At 42.8% G+C, this 15160-nt stretch overlaps 1 protein-coding gene across 6 annotated transcripts in view; it reads right to left on the reverse strand.

The window, feature by feature from the left end:
* The window catches only part of SV2B (synaptic vesicle glycoprotein 2B), a 173597-nt gene that overhangs the window by 118725 nt on the left and 39712 nt on the right, over window positions 1-15160 (reverse strand). The window contains exon 2 of one of the 6 annotated variants that reach the window (XM_077871225.1): window positions 12962-13064. The exons of the other annotated variants lie outside the window; for them this stretch is intronic. The gene's annotated coding sequence lies outside the window, so the exon portion shown is untranslated. The remainder of the gene's footprint in view (window positions 1-12961; window positions 13065-15160) is intronic. 6 annotated transcript variants of the gene reach the window in all.

The following is a 15160-nucleotide window of genomic DNA, read 5'->3' on the forward strand; positions in this document are numbered from 1 at the left end:
CAGATGTGTCTAATAAGGTGATGTCTGAAACCTTACTTGTTCAAATGAGTCCTTAGGATGTGCACTCTTAAAAAAAAATACTAAAAACTGTAAGAGGATAAACATCCATGATTTCATAATTTAAAACATGTAAAAACAAAGGAAAGTCTTCTCTGCCCCATACAATCCCACTCCCAGAAATAATCACTGTGAACAGTGTGCTCTTGAATGTTCTTTTTAAAAAAAAAAAAAAAAAAGATTCTGTTTATTCATTTGAGAGAAAGAGAGCACAGCAGGGGGAGCACAGCAGAGGATACTGCAGAGGGAGAGGGAGAAGCAGACTGGATGTGGGGCTTGATCCCAGGACGCCAAGATCATGACCTGAGTGAAGGCAAGTGCCTAACTGACTGAGCCACTCAGGTGCCCCCTCCCGAATGTTCTTGAATGGCTCTCCACTGTCCAGCTCCATATAAAATTGTGTCTGTACATATGTAAACATATCCATCTGTACGTCTAGCCATATATAAACACAAACATTTTTAATGGATTCATGGTCAATCTTTTGATCTAGAAGTAGCTTTTTCATTGTGGTAGGCTGAATTCTAAGATGGCACCCACTATTTCCAGATCCCGGTGTACACACACCTTCTCTCACTATTCAATCAAATATGGATCTAAGCATTTCTGTAAAGTGATTTTGCAGATGTAATTAAGACCCCAAATCAGTTCACCTTAAGATAGGGAGGTTATCTAGGTACACCTGACATCATCACTTGAACACTTTATATCTGGGTCAAGAGGTCAGAGACAGAGGAAGTCAGAGATTTAAATCTTGAGCATTTGATGTGCTACTCTGGCTTAAAGATGGAAGAAGATGCATGACAAGGATCGCAAGTGGTCTCCAAGAGCTGAGAGCAGTCCCTAGTTGACAACCAGCTAGGAAATAGGAACCTCAGTCCCACAACCATAGGAACTGAATTCAATCAACAAGAAGAATCAAGTTGGAAGATGGCTTCTCCCCCAGAGCTTCCAGATGAGAACACATTCCAACTGATACTTCAGTTTCAGTCTTGAGATACTCTGAGCACAGAACCCAGCCATACCAGACTTCTGAGTAGGTGTTATTTTAAATTTATGGTAATTTGTTACACAGCAATAAAAAAACTAATAACAATATACAGCTTTCCAAGTCAATATAGATAAATGTTTCTACTTATTTTCAAGGCTGTGTAATATATTTTGTATCATATATTTGTATAATATAGGTTTTGATATTATGTTGATATAGCAAAACATATTCAAACACATCCCTATTTATAGGAATACACCTGTTCTTATTTCTTATTATTTTCATATTATCTACCAACACACATCCCAATGCATTTGTCTTGAAATATCTGTCCTATTTTTTTCTTTTAAGATTTGATTTATTTATTTGAGAGAGATGGAGAGCACAAAAGAGCTACAGAGGGAGAAGCAGAACCCCCACTGAACAGGGAACCTGCTGTGGGGACCCAATGCCAGGACCCTGGGATCATGACCTGAATTGAAGGCAGACAGTTAACCGACTGAGCCACCCAGGCACCCCTGTTCTAATTTTTATTGGACAATAAATTACAAAAAGAGCAATTTTTTACCAAAAACACGCACATTTTTTATTTTAATAGCTATTATCCAGTTAATCTCCAAAGTTGTTGAATTGATTTATACTCCCAAAAACAGACTGTGCATTTCCTCACACCATTATAAGTAATACTAAGTATTATTAAATTTTATGAATTTTGCTAGTCTTATTAGTTATTAGTTCAAACTTATTAAAGTTTTCATGTCCGTGACTACGTAAGCAAATTTATTCATTATATTGTCCATTTGTACTGTCTTCTGTGAATATCTTTTGCTAATTTGAGATTAGATTGTTTGACTCTTCTAATTTTTATGAGGTTTTTTGTAATAGAAGCAGTCACTCTGTTTTTTTACAAATGAGGGCAAATACTTTATCCAAATCTATTATTTGCATTTTTACATTTTAAATGTCTCTCACCACGATTTTTGTTAATTTTTCTGTAATCAAAAGTACATGTTTCTCCATGGCTTTTGTTTTTTATGACTTGTTTAAGAAAGCTTTCCCCACCATAAGTTTATAAACCATATTTTCCAATACCTTCCTCCAAAATTTAATCTTTTTCTTCTTTACCCATAACATTTTTAATAGCTTTACTGAGGACAATTCACCCCCAAAAAACCACCCATTTGAATTCTGCAGCTTGAGAACCTGTAGTAAACTTATGCAAGTGTGCTACCATCCCCACGATCCAGTGTTTGAACACATCAAACATCCTGAAAACGTCCCTCATGCTCGTTTTCAGCCAATCCTTGCTCCCCTTCCAGACCACAGGAAACCACTGATTTCATCGATTTTGCCTTTTTTACAAATGGCATATAATGGAATCACAGAAGACATGGTATTTTGTGTTTGGCTTCTTTTATTTAGCATGATTTTTTTGTTTTGTTTTGTTTAATCCAGGTTGTTGCGTATATCAGGAGTTCAATCCTTTTGTGGCTGAGTAGTCAGTATTCCACTGTACCAATAAGTCACATTTGGTTTATCCAATCACCACTTGGCACCACTTGGATTGTTTCCAGTTTGGAGTTACTCTTAGATTATTATTCCACATGAAATTTATTTTTATTATAAGGTTTCATGTCGGGATCTATTTTTTCTAAATGGATAACAATCCTTCCACCACTATTTAATGAGTAATATTAACCCCCCTGATTCAAATTCCTATATTTATCACATGCTAACTTCCCATTTATCCTTGAATCTACTTATAGACTTCCTCTTTCATTCTACTGTTTGTCTGTTTTGACCACTGTAGCTTCGTGCTATATTTTAATATCTAGTAGGATAGTTATTTTTCCTTTTCAAAGATTTGTTAGCCATTTCCACACTTTTAGCATTCAATATGAAACAGAATACATTTTTCAGTTCCCCATCGCTCCAAAAAGATAACATTATGATTCTTATCAATACTGCATTAAATATTTACATTTGTTTTAAAAGGATTTTTATCTTCAGGATGTTAATCTTCTAAGAGCATGGCATACCCTTTCAGTTATTCCTTTGGTAAAATTTATGTTCTTCTGTAAAAGCTTAGAATTTCCTTCACAAAAAAAAAGAATTTCCTTCACATTGCTAGTATATTCCTTATTTAATTTATCCTCAATTATTTGATAGTTTTTACCATTTACCATTTTTATTCCATTTTATTTTCTAAATCATTTTTGACAGGGGAAAATTGAAAACTTATGTTTACATATACACCTTATTTCTAGCTAAATTCCTTATAAGTTATAATATAGTTTTTCCATTCAGACTCATAGCTTTTGTAGCTATAAAGGGCTATCAGAAGCAGGTAGTAATAATTTTATCATTCACTTTCAAAATTTAAATCACATATCTTTATTGTTGTGTTTCATCAATTAGAAGCTTAAATTTTTCATTGAATAATAGCAGGGTTAACAAATATCCCTGCTTTATACAAAACTTGAATGGGAATGTTTTATACTGTTTGCTATAATGCTTGCTGTTGATTTTTAATATATTTCTCTATCTCTTTTATGAAGCTTTCTTCAACTCTTACTTCCCTACAGCTTATCAGAAATGGTTACTGGATATTAGCAAATGCTCTTCTGCTATCTATTGACTTGGCCATATTTTGTCCCTCTGATTTGTTAATGCAGTTATTTGGCTAGGTGATTTCCCAATGTTAAGTCACTGTGACAGGCTTAAAATAACTCCCTTTTCAGTAGGCAGAACTTTGTTGTGTAGGCCAATCATCTGAATAACCAGAAATTTTATTTTCAATCCTACCTCCAACTACCCAGTGAATCATTTGGATTTCTTTGTGCAGCTAGACCTCCCAAACCTATAACTAGAGGTGCACTTGAAGGAAATAATTTTGTACCAAAGATAACTTCACTGATTGCATTTTCTGCCTCTTTAACTTTGGTCCAGACAAATTAAGACTATGCTACTCTTCTGAGAAAATATTATTAGGTCTGTTAAGATAAAATAGTATAAATCTTTTAAATAACTCAAAGTCATTGTCTGCTTTCCTTCCTAGACAAAAGTCAACAACAAATTTTCAGAGAACACTTTCCCAAGGGTGTAATTATATGTTTCTGTGTTTGCCAATTAACTCAGAACTTCCCACTAGACCACAAGCTCATGATGGGCAGACATCTCATCTGTTGTACTCATCACTGTAGCTGATGGGCTGCTATGTAGGTGCTCAAAAAATATCTATTGAGTCAATAATGTTTTTAAAATCTACCTAAAAAGAAGTTAATTCATGTAATTCCAGGAAATTCTTCATGCATTTTCCATCTTTTCTATCTATAATGTCAAAAATATTTTTTAAAAGAACTGTACGTTTGTAGTTGTTAACTGTTCAACACGCACAAGCACCAACAAGAAAATTCTCACATGGACTCTGAGTCTGCCAGCCAGGATAGAGGCTGAGAGTCTCCCAGTCACAAGATCATCTGTCCAGATCATGAAGGGAAAAGGTTGAACATTACATCCAAAAGCTGAGCTCAGTCCTGCTGCCAAGTCCAGACCCAGGGAAGCTGAGCTGCAGGACTGAGAAGCTGAGGCAGCGAGGAGGTTGCCAAGCAGCAGTGAGTCAAAGTGATAAAGCAGCTGAGCTCTCCAGAGCAGCCAAGAAGCGAGGTGGCTATGATGTCACAGAGCTCCTGATGACTGATTTCTGGTGCTCTTGACTAAGACAACTCAAGTCCACTTACCCAGCCTCTTCATGCCTAGCCACCTCATTCCCCAGACCCAGTCTCCACAGCTCTCCTCCTCCTCCCATACTGCCCACATTGCATTGGCCACTGAGGCTGTCAGGTGTATCTAATAATCAAATCTTTTCATGTCCCTCAATCCAGCTGGTCTCTGCCTTTATGGGGCCTCATTTCATTTCCCTCCTGCATTGCCGCAACCAGGGCTGCCTAGAGCCTATCAGGCACCTTGGATGAAATTTGCAGAAGGGCCAACTGGTTAGAAAAGGTGCCCCCTCCACTCTGGCTCAGTCTCATGTGGCTTAGAGACTGCAAGTAACTTTGGGAAGGAAGGAAGGAAGGAAGGAAGGAAGGAAGGAAGGAAGGAAGGAAGGAAGGAAGGAAGGAAGGAAAAAAATGCAACTTTTAAAAGAAAACAGGTGACCTTTCTCCAGCTCCCCATTCACCCGCCCCACAAACACTCTTGTGGAAGTCACAAACACACCCACATTATGCATCCTATGTACAACAGCATCCCACCTGGACTCCTGCCCTCTGGGCTTATTCCCCTCTAATCCTTCCTTTGTGCTGCTCTACATGTGATCTCTCCAGAGAGGAACTCAGATCATTCAGAGGCTTCCCATCACCTGCAGAATAAGGTTCAATCTCTCAAGCATGACAAAGAAGGCCTTGCCTGCTCTTCCCTGAATGCACCCCCTCCCGGGCTCTCTTCCAACATGCTTTGTCTCAGCTGGATAACACTTATTTATCCTTTGGGCCTCAACTCAGGTGTCATTTTCCCAGGACACTTTCTCTGAAACCCCCAGGTTGGGCTGTATCTCCCCCTTCCATGTTCCTGAAGATCCCAGCACTTCCTGCTATCCCATCTCTTTCTACCTTTTGGGGGAGCCCGGGGAGTTGGTAAGCTCTTTCAATTCCATGAGGCAGGATTTGAAAGTTTAATTCCAATTAAGAGAGTTAAGTAACTTGCCCAAGGTCAAACAGCAAGAGAAGAGCAGGTGCTCACACCTCCATCTTTGACTGCAAGTTTGTGCTTTTAACCATGAGGTAATCATATCGACTCCAAAAGGCACATGGTCAAGTTATTTTCATATTTTTAAGCTACTGGACAGGCTATGGGAAATGTCCACGGAATCTTAAAGGACTTCTTAAGGAAACTTGCCTAAGTTAAGGTTCCCATCACATGTGTTAGGAAAAGCCCACATGTTCTGCTGACTACAGCCATCTGGACCAGGGATCAACAATGCTTGTGTCACAGAGGCCAGCATGTCTCAGATACACATGATAGGTCAAATGCCTCTGAGGAAGTTTGGTATAAAACTGTGCGATGGAATATTCCATATGGCAGGAAGATAAATGACTCAAATCAGAGCCTCTCCTAGCCTCTCCTAGACATCAAGTGGGATGCATGCACAGAGAAACTGGAGCAGAACGTAAGGCCCAAACTATGCCCAGAATAAAGGAGATATTCATCCACGTCCATCTAGATCACACTGTAATGTGAGAGCACCACAGGATCCCAGAGTGTCTGAACTGGAGAGACCAGGGGACTATGAAGTCCACTCTCTACCTTTCATGGGTAAAGAAATAGGAGGCCAAAGAGGGCAGCTGGCTCACTCAAGGGCATACAGAGTTCAGTAGCAGAATGAGCTTGGGCCAAATCTCAGAATCCAAGGCCAGCAGTGCTTCTAGCTGCACTCCCAGAACTGAACACGCCTCGAAGATCAGAGAGGACAAGGTGGATATAAGAAAGCACACAGAGTACTTTCAGGCATACACAGGGCACACAGCAGATGGGGCCCAGGTGGAGGACACTGAATGCCAGGCCAGTGAACTTGTTATTCATTCTACAGGCAGAGCAGATAACAGCATGGGCTCTCAATCCAGATCCCAGGTCAACTCCTGACTCTGCCACTTACCAGCTCTGACTTGGTACAAGTTAATTAAGCCCTGCCCATCTTAGTTCTCTCCTCTTGAGAATGGGGATGATGATAGCATCTGCATCACAGTGTTGTTGTGAGAAATAAATGAGCTGCAATGTGCAAAGCGCACAGAACACCCCCCAGCATATTGTAAGCATCAAAAAGTGTCTGTGTTATTACTATTTTTGATCAAGACAGAGTCATGAAGAAAACCATGTTTTCAGATGGTTACTTTGGCCAAAATTATCCTGGAGTCAGGGAAAGATGAGAGAAGCGTTAACATCACCTCTTGTGTGGGATGGGAAGGAAAAAGGAAACAGAATGGCTGGGTCTTCCATGGTCGATCTAGAACATCTCTTCTGATTTCATGCCTCTTTCTTGTCGCTTCGGGGAGATGAACTAACACAGTACCATTTATTCTCTGTGCATCCAGTAATTTCACACCCAGTTTCTTCAGAATAGGGATGGAAATGGGGAAAAGGAGAAAATCCTCCCTGAATCTTGCTCCCCTGTCCCTGACTTCTCCAAGCTCCCCATCCCTAAACTGCCCTCATGACCTCAGTGTTTAATACACACAGGCATTAACCACACCCTTACCAGAGCCTGACTGACACTGCAGCTGGGGCCAAACACAGCTACAGAGAGCTCCAGGCAGCAAGCAATGGGCTTGTGCCCATACTTGTTGACTTAAGGTTTTGGCTTCTAACTAAAGCGTCTGTCCCAGTGCTTTACATAAACACAAAAGCACACATAAAGGAGGTAGGTTCTGTATCCATGTGGCTCATACACCAGGGGATTGCTCATGCCCAAGAACAATGGGCTAAAGGAGGTACACCTGGAGGCTTTCCAGGCTGTGTGAGAGGCAGGTGATATTGAGCTCCTTGGAGGACTCTGCTTTTCACTCTGGCTTGATGATTAGTTTCCATCTATCTGACTTTGGCTTCAACTAGAGATTTTCAAGAAGAAATGAGTACATGCCCCTGTATGTTTAAGCCAAGCCAATGGCCATCAAGGGTAGACAGTCCAGGGCAGCCCCGGTGGCACAGCGGTTTGGCGCCGCCTGCAGCCCAGGGCATGATCCTGGAGACCCTGGATCGAATCCCACATCAGGCTCTCTGCATGGAGCCTGCTTCTCCCTCTGCCTGTGTCTCTGCCTCTCTGTGTGTGTGTGTGTGTCTCTATGAATAAATAAATAAATTAAAAGAAACTTAAAAAAAAAAAAAAGGTAGACAGTCCAGAGTCATTAGCACCAGTCTCCCCTGTACATCTTCCCATCACTAACCTGTTCCCATTCTGCTGTGATCTCTCTCAGAACCTTGCCTTCATCTTCAGCTACTGGTTCCCACTCTAATTCAGCCATTTCGTTTAGGGCTTTGGCCTGATTGTTCTGAGCTTTGGCCTGATTGTTCAGATGCTTAGATACTCCTACTGACCTCCAACTCCAGGCTTATTTAGCCTTGGTGTCTTGTGTAGTGTCCCCCAGGCCCCACATTGGTTCCTAAGAGGATTGGTTCCTAAGAGGATCTCAGGAAAAGGAAGGCTATGCCTGTGGTTCCTAAGAGGATCTCAGGAAAAGGAAGGCTATGCCTGTGGCCCTCATGGCCAACCGAGGCACACATCTCTGACACTGGATGTCACGAGTCTCTCCATACTCTACTAGGTGCACACATTCATCAAGTGACTTCACACCAGAGAACCCATCTCCGAGAAGTCCCAAGTGGTCACACTAGGCCTCCCCTCCCTTTTCACTCCAGGGAAGGAAGGATGGCTCTCTGTACCCTTTCCCTGAAATCCGACAGAAAGAATGCAAGCTTATTGGGATCTCACTTTTCCTAAGTCCCTTGGGCATTGCCACAAAGTTCCCCTGAGACATTTTTCCCTGAGCTCCAGCCTGGAGCAATCTGGAGGACCCCATGGCATGAACACAAAGCATTTCTCCATTCCTTGACCTTCCTGCTCCTCCCCAAGCAAACTCCTGTGTTTGAAGTTCATGTCTATATGAGCTCAGCAGAATAACAGTATCTGGAGCAACCAGTTCTTAGAAGGAGGGGAGGTGGCATTCAGAGTTGAGGTAACATGAATCTGGAGTGGCCACATGGGTCTAGGGAACTGCTAGATTCCACTAATTCCAGATGATGGTTTTAACTATCTAGAATGATGACCACCACACAATATTAAAAAATCAAAACAAACAAAAATAACAAAAACAAAACAGAAACAAACCTGTTATCCAATCCTTCCAGTTTTATCAAATGGCCCAGATTATTTTAAGCCTCTTCTTTAGTTTGAATGCAATTCAACTGACACGTCTTTCTTTTCATGAAAACCATTGTGAGGGGAAGAACTCCCCACTCCCCTGACCCCTGTAAAAGCAGTGGAAGGAGCAGCTTCTTAGGGCTGCCATAACAACCACAAAACTGGGTGGCTTGACACAACAGAAATTTATTGTCTCATAGTTCTGGAGGCTAGAAGTCCAAATTCAAGGTATCTGTAGGGCTGTGCTCCCTTGGAATCCAGTAAGGAGTCCTTCCTTGCCTCTTCCAACTTCCAGTGGTTGCTGGCATTTCTTGGCATCCCGTGGTCTGCACCTGTACTGCTCCAATCTCTGCCTCTGCCCTCACGTGGTTATCCTCCTTCTGTGTGTGTCTCTGTGCTCAAACTCCCTCTACTATGAGGACACCAGTCACTGGACTAGTGTCTACTCTGATTCAGCATGACTCATCTGAACTTGATTGCAAAGACCCTATTTGCAAATAAGGTCTTCTTTCCAGGTATTGAGGCTTAGGATGTGAACATATTTTTTCAGGACAAAATTCAACCCACATCCGGAGAGTCAGGACAGACGCAGAGACCATTAATCTGACCCCACAAGACAAGTGGGGCTGGGCTGGTGCCTGGCATCTTGCCTATTCCAGCACAGTGTCCCATTCTAACACTCAATTTCTGTGCTTTGGTCCCGGTATTTCCAGGACCCGACACACTGAATCTTTCTGGCCAACCATATTTCTGTGCTACCCTGCCTGGTGCCACACACTGTACTCAGCACATAACAGACATACAAAAGATGATGAATGCATGACATCCGGCTAGTCTTGTTCTGGAGACAAGACCAAGGACCCTAGCCATAGTTGTCTCTGGGGAAATAAAGTCCCTTAATCAACACCACCCACCCTCACAAGGGGTAACGGAGGACCAATAAAACTGCAGACACACTTCAGCACTGCCTGCCTGGGTTTGGGGGGCCCTCTTTCTTGCTCCTACCATGATCCTGACAGATGTTCTATTATTGCCCCCCTGCGGGGGAGTTCTTATCTATTTTGTTTGGTCTTGCTCTTGTGGCCTTGAGACCATAGGAATTGACCCTCAGCACTCAGCCTGACCTCCCCCTCCTCCTGTCAATTTTGGTGGACACCCTGTCTGACCCAGATCTGACTAGTAAGGACCAGCCCCGCACTGGCTATTTGTCAGATACACAACACAAGCTTGTCCCAGCATCCTAGCTTACGTGTGTGGAAAACTTGGTCTATGCCAGACACGGTGCTAATGGTTTGCCATGGATCAGCTCATTAGATCCTCAGAGCAATCCCAAGAGGAAAGAGCAGTTCCCATCCCCATTGTACAGATAAGAAAACAGCCTTGGAGAGGCTGGATACCTGCCCCCAAGGTCACACACCTAGGAAGTGGTGCAATTGATTCCTTCTTGGCCTCTAACTGTGCAGCCAGTGGTCTCAGAGCACAATGCCACTTTCCCTGAGTGTGGGATACACAGTCCTGTTGGCATCACCATGATTTGGGGTGGTACACAAACACAGTGTTCATTTTATTCCTGGCATGAGAATCCTCTCCCATCTCTCTGGTCTTACCATAGAAAAAAAGTCTTGGTTTGATGCTGTGTGGCATTAGATTTAACACTTTTCTGATATTTGCTATTATCCTCTCCACCACCACCCCCTTCGCCACCATCACCCTCCCTGATTTCTTTAAAAAGGCCAGGCAAGTCTGTAACTCAGGAAATTTGATAAGCAACCATCAAGGAAAAAAAAATGATACTGCTCATCATCTTATTTATTTTTTATGGTGACTTTGAATTCATGCAACTGATACCATTTTTCCTTCCATGGTAACAATGAAAGGCTTTATTTTGTAATGCATTTGTTTAAGCACATGTGATTCTACTTCTTAAAAATTGACAGTGTATGTGGTACACCAACATGGACCACTCAGAAGGTAGAGCACAAAGAGACTCCAGAATGAAACACTGAGGCCTTGCGTGTTACCACCCCCCGAAACTGGGGACAGGGGTGGGGGGTGCGGATGTCCCAGCTGCCATACCAGCCAAGCTGGCACCTCCCACTTCGCTGCTCTTTAAGCACCTTCATGGCTTGTAATCATTTAGAATAGCTACAAGTTTGAGAAACATTAAGGAGTACGGACCCATTACCTACCACATTCTCCTCCAAATAGCCCCAAAGTTTTGAGAAAGTTAAGATTTAGTTCAGACCGAAGAAGTAAAAATCTGCCTGGCGATTCATCAAGCTGAGATAACACATACAGACAAAGCCAGCAGCAATATAATAGAAAATAATATTTCTCCCAAGGACACACTGCCCATTATAACCTTCTTTGAGTTAACCATGGCTTTCTCACATCCTGGAAATCCTTGATCTCTAAAATCAGAGACAGCCAGAAACTCAGCTTTGGAAATTATATGGGTAAGAATGAAACATGTCATTCTCGCCTGGGGGAGGATCTAAGTCACTCTGACACAGAGACGTGGCCCTGATTTCCAGCCCAAGAGCAGAGCTTCAGAGAAGGGGGTTCGGAAGACATTCACATTTATCTTAACTATGTTGTTTCCAAGGAAACAGGAGCCTGGACCAATTTACAGTCCAGAACTGACACTGACACCCTGATACCCATCTCTGCTTTGTTTTGAACTTTTATTTCCATTTTACCTAAACTTTACCCTTCCTAAACATCCTATAACCATTCTACCTTTTCCTGTGCTGGGTGAAATGCCCCATGGTTCTTTCACCGTGCAGACCACCCCCTCACATGGCAATGAGTCAATACCTCTTCATCAGGCCACAGAGGGTGGTATTAGGCTGATCTTAGATATCCCCACCTCTTTTTGCTTCTGTTTACCTTTTTAGATAACCAGCCAAGCAAATAAATCACAATTTGTCCCCTAGGGATATTACAGCAAAATGATAAAACTGAAATTTAACTCTTTTATAGAAACCACCTGATAATTTGACTCAAACTCCCTGGGCAACCATTACTGTTATGGTTCTTTTTTTGATGGTTGTGGTTTTGTTTTGTTTCAATCAGAAGTCCTGGCTTTGATCAATGTTGCGAGTAAACACACAGGTTTGAATTTGCACAAGCCTGCTTAGCTGTCCGTGCTCCATGTCTGTACTGGCTAAGTTCCATGCCCATCATGAGGTAGCATCTGTGGTCAAAGCCCACAGGCTCTTACACAAATCATGTTGACTGGGGATCATCTGGATGAAAAGAAGCCCATGCCCCTTCCCAGTTACATGTGGGGTTCTTCAAGCAAAATCGTGTGGCTCTTTTCAACAGGGGAGGGAAGTCTAGCCTGGGGAGGGATGGGGTGCAGGATCCAAACTCCTTCCACACAGAGCCATCTGTTCTCTTGTCTCTGCTTCCTGGCAAGCATCTGCCTGCTTTCTGCTCACTCTGAGCTCCTCTGCTCCTCCATAGCTGAGGTTCACACCTGATTTTGTAGCATGGTTGGCCACAGCGTGACTATTTTGGTCTCTCACAGCCTCAGAAATAAATCTCCAGGACAGGGGCACCTGCGTGGCTCAGTGGTTGAGTGGCTGCCTTCCGCTCAGGTCATGATTCCCTGGTCCTGGGATCAAGTCCCACATCGGGCTCCCCACAGGAAGCCTGCTTCTCCCTCTGCCTGTGTCTCTGCCTCTTTCTATGTTTCTCATGAATAAATAAATTTTTAAAAATAAATGAATAAATCCCCAGGACAGAAAATATAATCTGATTGGTTCCCCTCTCAAGCATGTATCTGCCTTGTGCTCATGAAAGCAGACACAACCATGGGTGCCTGGTCCTCCCTTGTGCAAGGGCTGTGCATCAAGAGGGGTTCCAAAGAAGGAGGGGGCTTCATACATTTGCTCTGTATTAACCTTAATAACAGAAGGATTGAAGAGAGCCAAATTTCTTTTGCAACATACATTTGTCTAACTCACATATCACAACTGTCTGACTACTGATACCTCAGGAGGAAGTATCAACAGGTCAAGGGTATGGTTAGTCCAGCATGAGCTTCCATGATGGGCTCAGGAACATGACACCAGTGCTACCAACAGCTGTATGTATCTGATGAAAGAGAGAGAGAGAAAGGGATTGAAGGAGACAGAAGGAAAAGGCGAGGGGGGGAAGAGGAGAAAGGAGAGAGGAAGGGAGGCAGGAGGTCAGAGGGTCACTGCAACTTATTCTCCCATTAGAAAAACAACTTTCTACCACTGCCCTGGGTGTGAGTCAGCTCAAGAAAAAGTGTAGAAGTGTATAATTATAGTATTATTAATTCATGCTGAGCCTTTGAAAGGTTATTTTCCTGGAGGAACAGCTGAGTATCATGGAAAGGGCACCGGTTTTATCGTCAGGTGGCCCTGGACTCCACTGTGTGACTTTTTCAGCTGTGTGACTTGCACAAATTCCTCCCTCTTCCTGACCTCAGTTTTCTCTCTTGGGAACAATGGATAGCACCATCTTGCCCGAGGTTGAATTTGAAGGTTACATAAGGTAATGTGATTCACCCTCCCTCACGGAGTGACTAAGACCTCAGCTCCCAGTGGTTGTAACAACATCATCAATAGTCCCATCCCTTAAGCTTCTGTTTATAGGATCCTCATTTTGTCTTTAGTGGTTCATTCTCAGAGAAAATGTCTTAAGAGCCCAAGTTTCTCTTCTGAAATTAAGTCCTAGAGGTCAAAACATCTGAGACTTATCAATCTAGAAATCTAAAAATTTTTAGGGGTGCCTGGGTGGCTCAGTTAGTTAGGCATTTGCTTTTGGTTTAGGTCATGATTCCAGGGTCCTGGGATCGAGCCCCACCTCAAGCTCCTTGCTCAGCAAGGAGCCTGCTTCTTCCTCTGCCTCTGCCCCTCTCCCCTTCTCTGGCTAATGCTCTCCTTCACTATCTCTTTCTCTTTCTCAAATAAGTAAATAAAGCCTTTTAAAAAAAAATAAAAGTCTAAAAATATTTTGAGATAAAAAAAGCACTTGTTCAACCTCCATGTGTTTCACCACACCGTACATGGCACACTGTCCGTTGATAATGGCCTTGCTTATCCACATCTCCTCATCTTACTACTTGAGAGCACCCTCCAGACTTCCAATGGCCATTATCTGCTTTGCCTGAAGTTATTCTGTGGCCAAAGCCTGTTTGCCAGCTCATGGGCAGAGCAAAAGTGTCAGGGACTAAACCTGCCCCCAACAGGCCTCAACCAGTGGCTGGTGGAAGTATGGTAACTCCCTAAGAGTACATTTTGCTCTGGCTCCTGGAATCACTCCATCAGAACTGGACAATGCCCTCTTTCTTGGTGTGATGGTTAACTTGAGGTATCAGCTTGGCTGGGCCAAAGGATGCCCAGACATTTAGTCAAACATTATTCTGGATGGGTCTGTAAGGATATTTCTAAATGAAAGTAGCATGTGAACTGGTATGGTAGACTGAGCAATGCAGACCACCCTCCCTGGTGTGGTGGGCCTTGCCCCCTTCACTGAAGGCCTGACTAGAACAAAAGTCTGACTAGAAAGAATTCTTCCTTTCTGCTTGACTGTCTTTGAGTTGGGACATCTTCTGCCTTCAGGTTCAGACTGGAATTTATGCCATCAGCTCTCCTGGGTCTCCAGCTAGCTGACTGCCAATCTTGGACTTCTCAGTCTCCCAAATCCATGTGAGCCAATTCCTTATAGTAAGTGTTTGTAATAATATAAGATATATGTTATATATATGTAATAATATATGTGTGTGTGTGTGTGTGTGTGTGTGTGTGTGTGTAAAACATATTGGTTCTATTTCTCTGGAGAGCTCTAATACATGAGGCTTCTCCTTTTTGCCTCATTTCCCCACTTCCCTATTAGGGGTTATTCCACCAACCAACCTAACTACTACCTTCAAATCCTTCTGTAAGCATCTGCTTCTGAGGGAATTCAGACTAAAACAAACCCAACTGCATTCCTGACCCTCTCTCTCTTGCTGTCTCCCTCTCATTGAGGCTGGAAACCCAGCGGTTGTTTTCCTGGCTTCCTCTGTAGTTACAGGAGGCTGGGTGACCCAATCCTGGCCAATGAGATATAAAAGTTAATCTTCTGGGGCTTCTGAAATGCTATTTTCCTTCTTGTTAAAAATGGAAACATGTGAAAAGAAAACTTATCTCTTCTATTCTTCTCCCTGCCTTAAATTCTGA

The sequence above is a fragment of the Canis aureus genome, chromosome 2 (assembly GCF_053574225.1).
Source record: "Canis aureus isolate CA01 chromosome 2, VMU_Caureus_v.1.0, whole genome shotgun sequence".
Classification (NCBI taxonomy): Eukaryota; Metazoa; Chordata; class Mammalia; order Carnivora; family Canidae; genus Canis; species Canis aureus.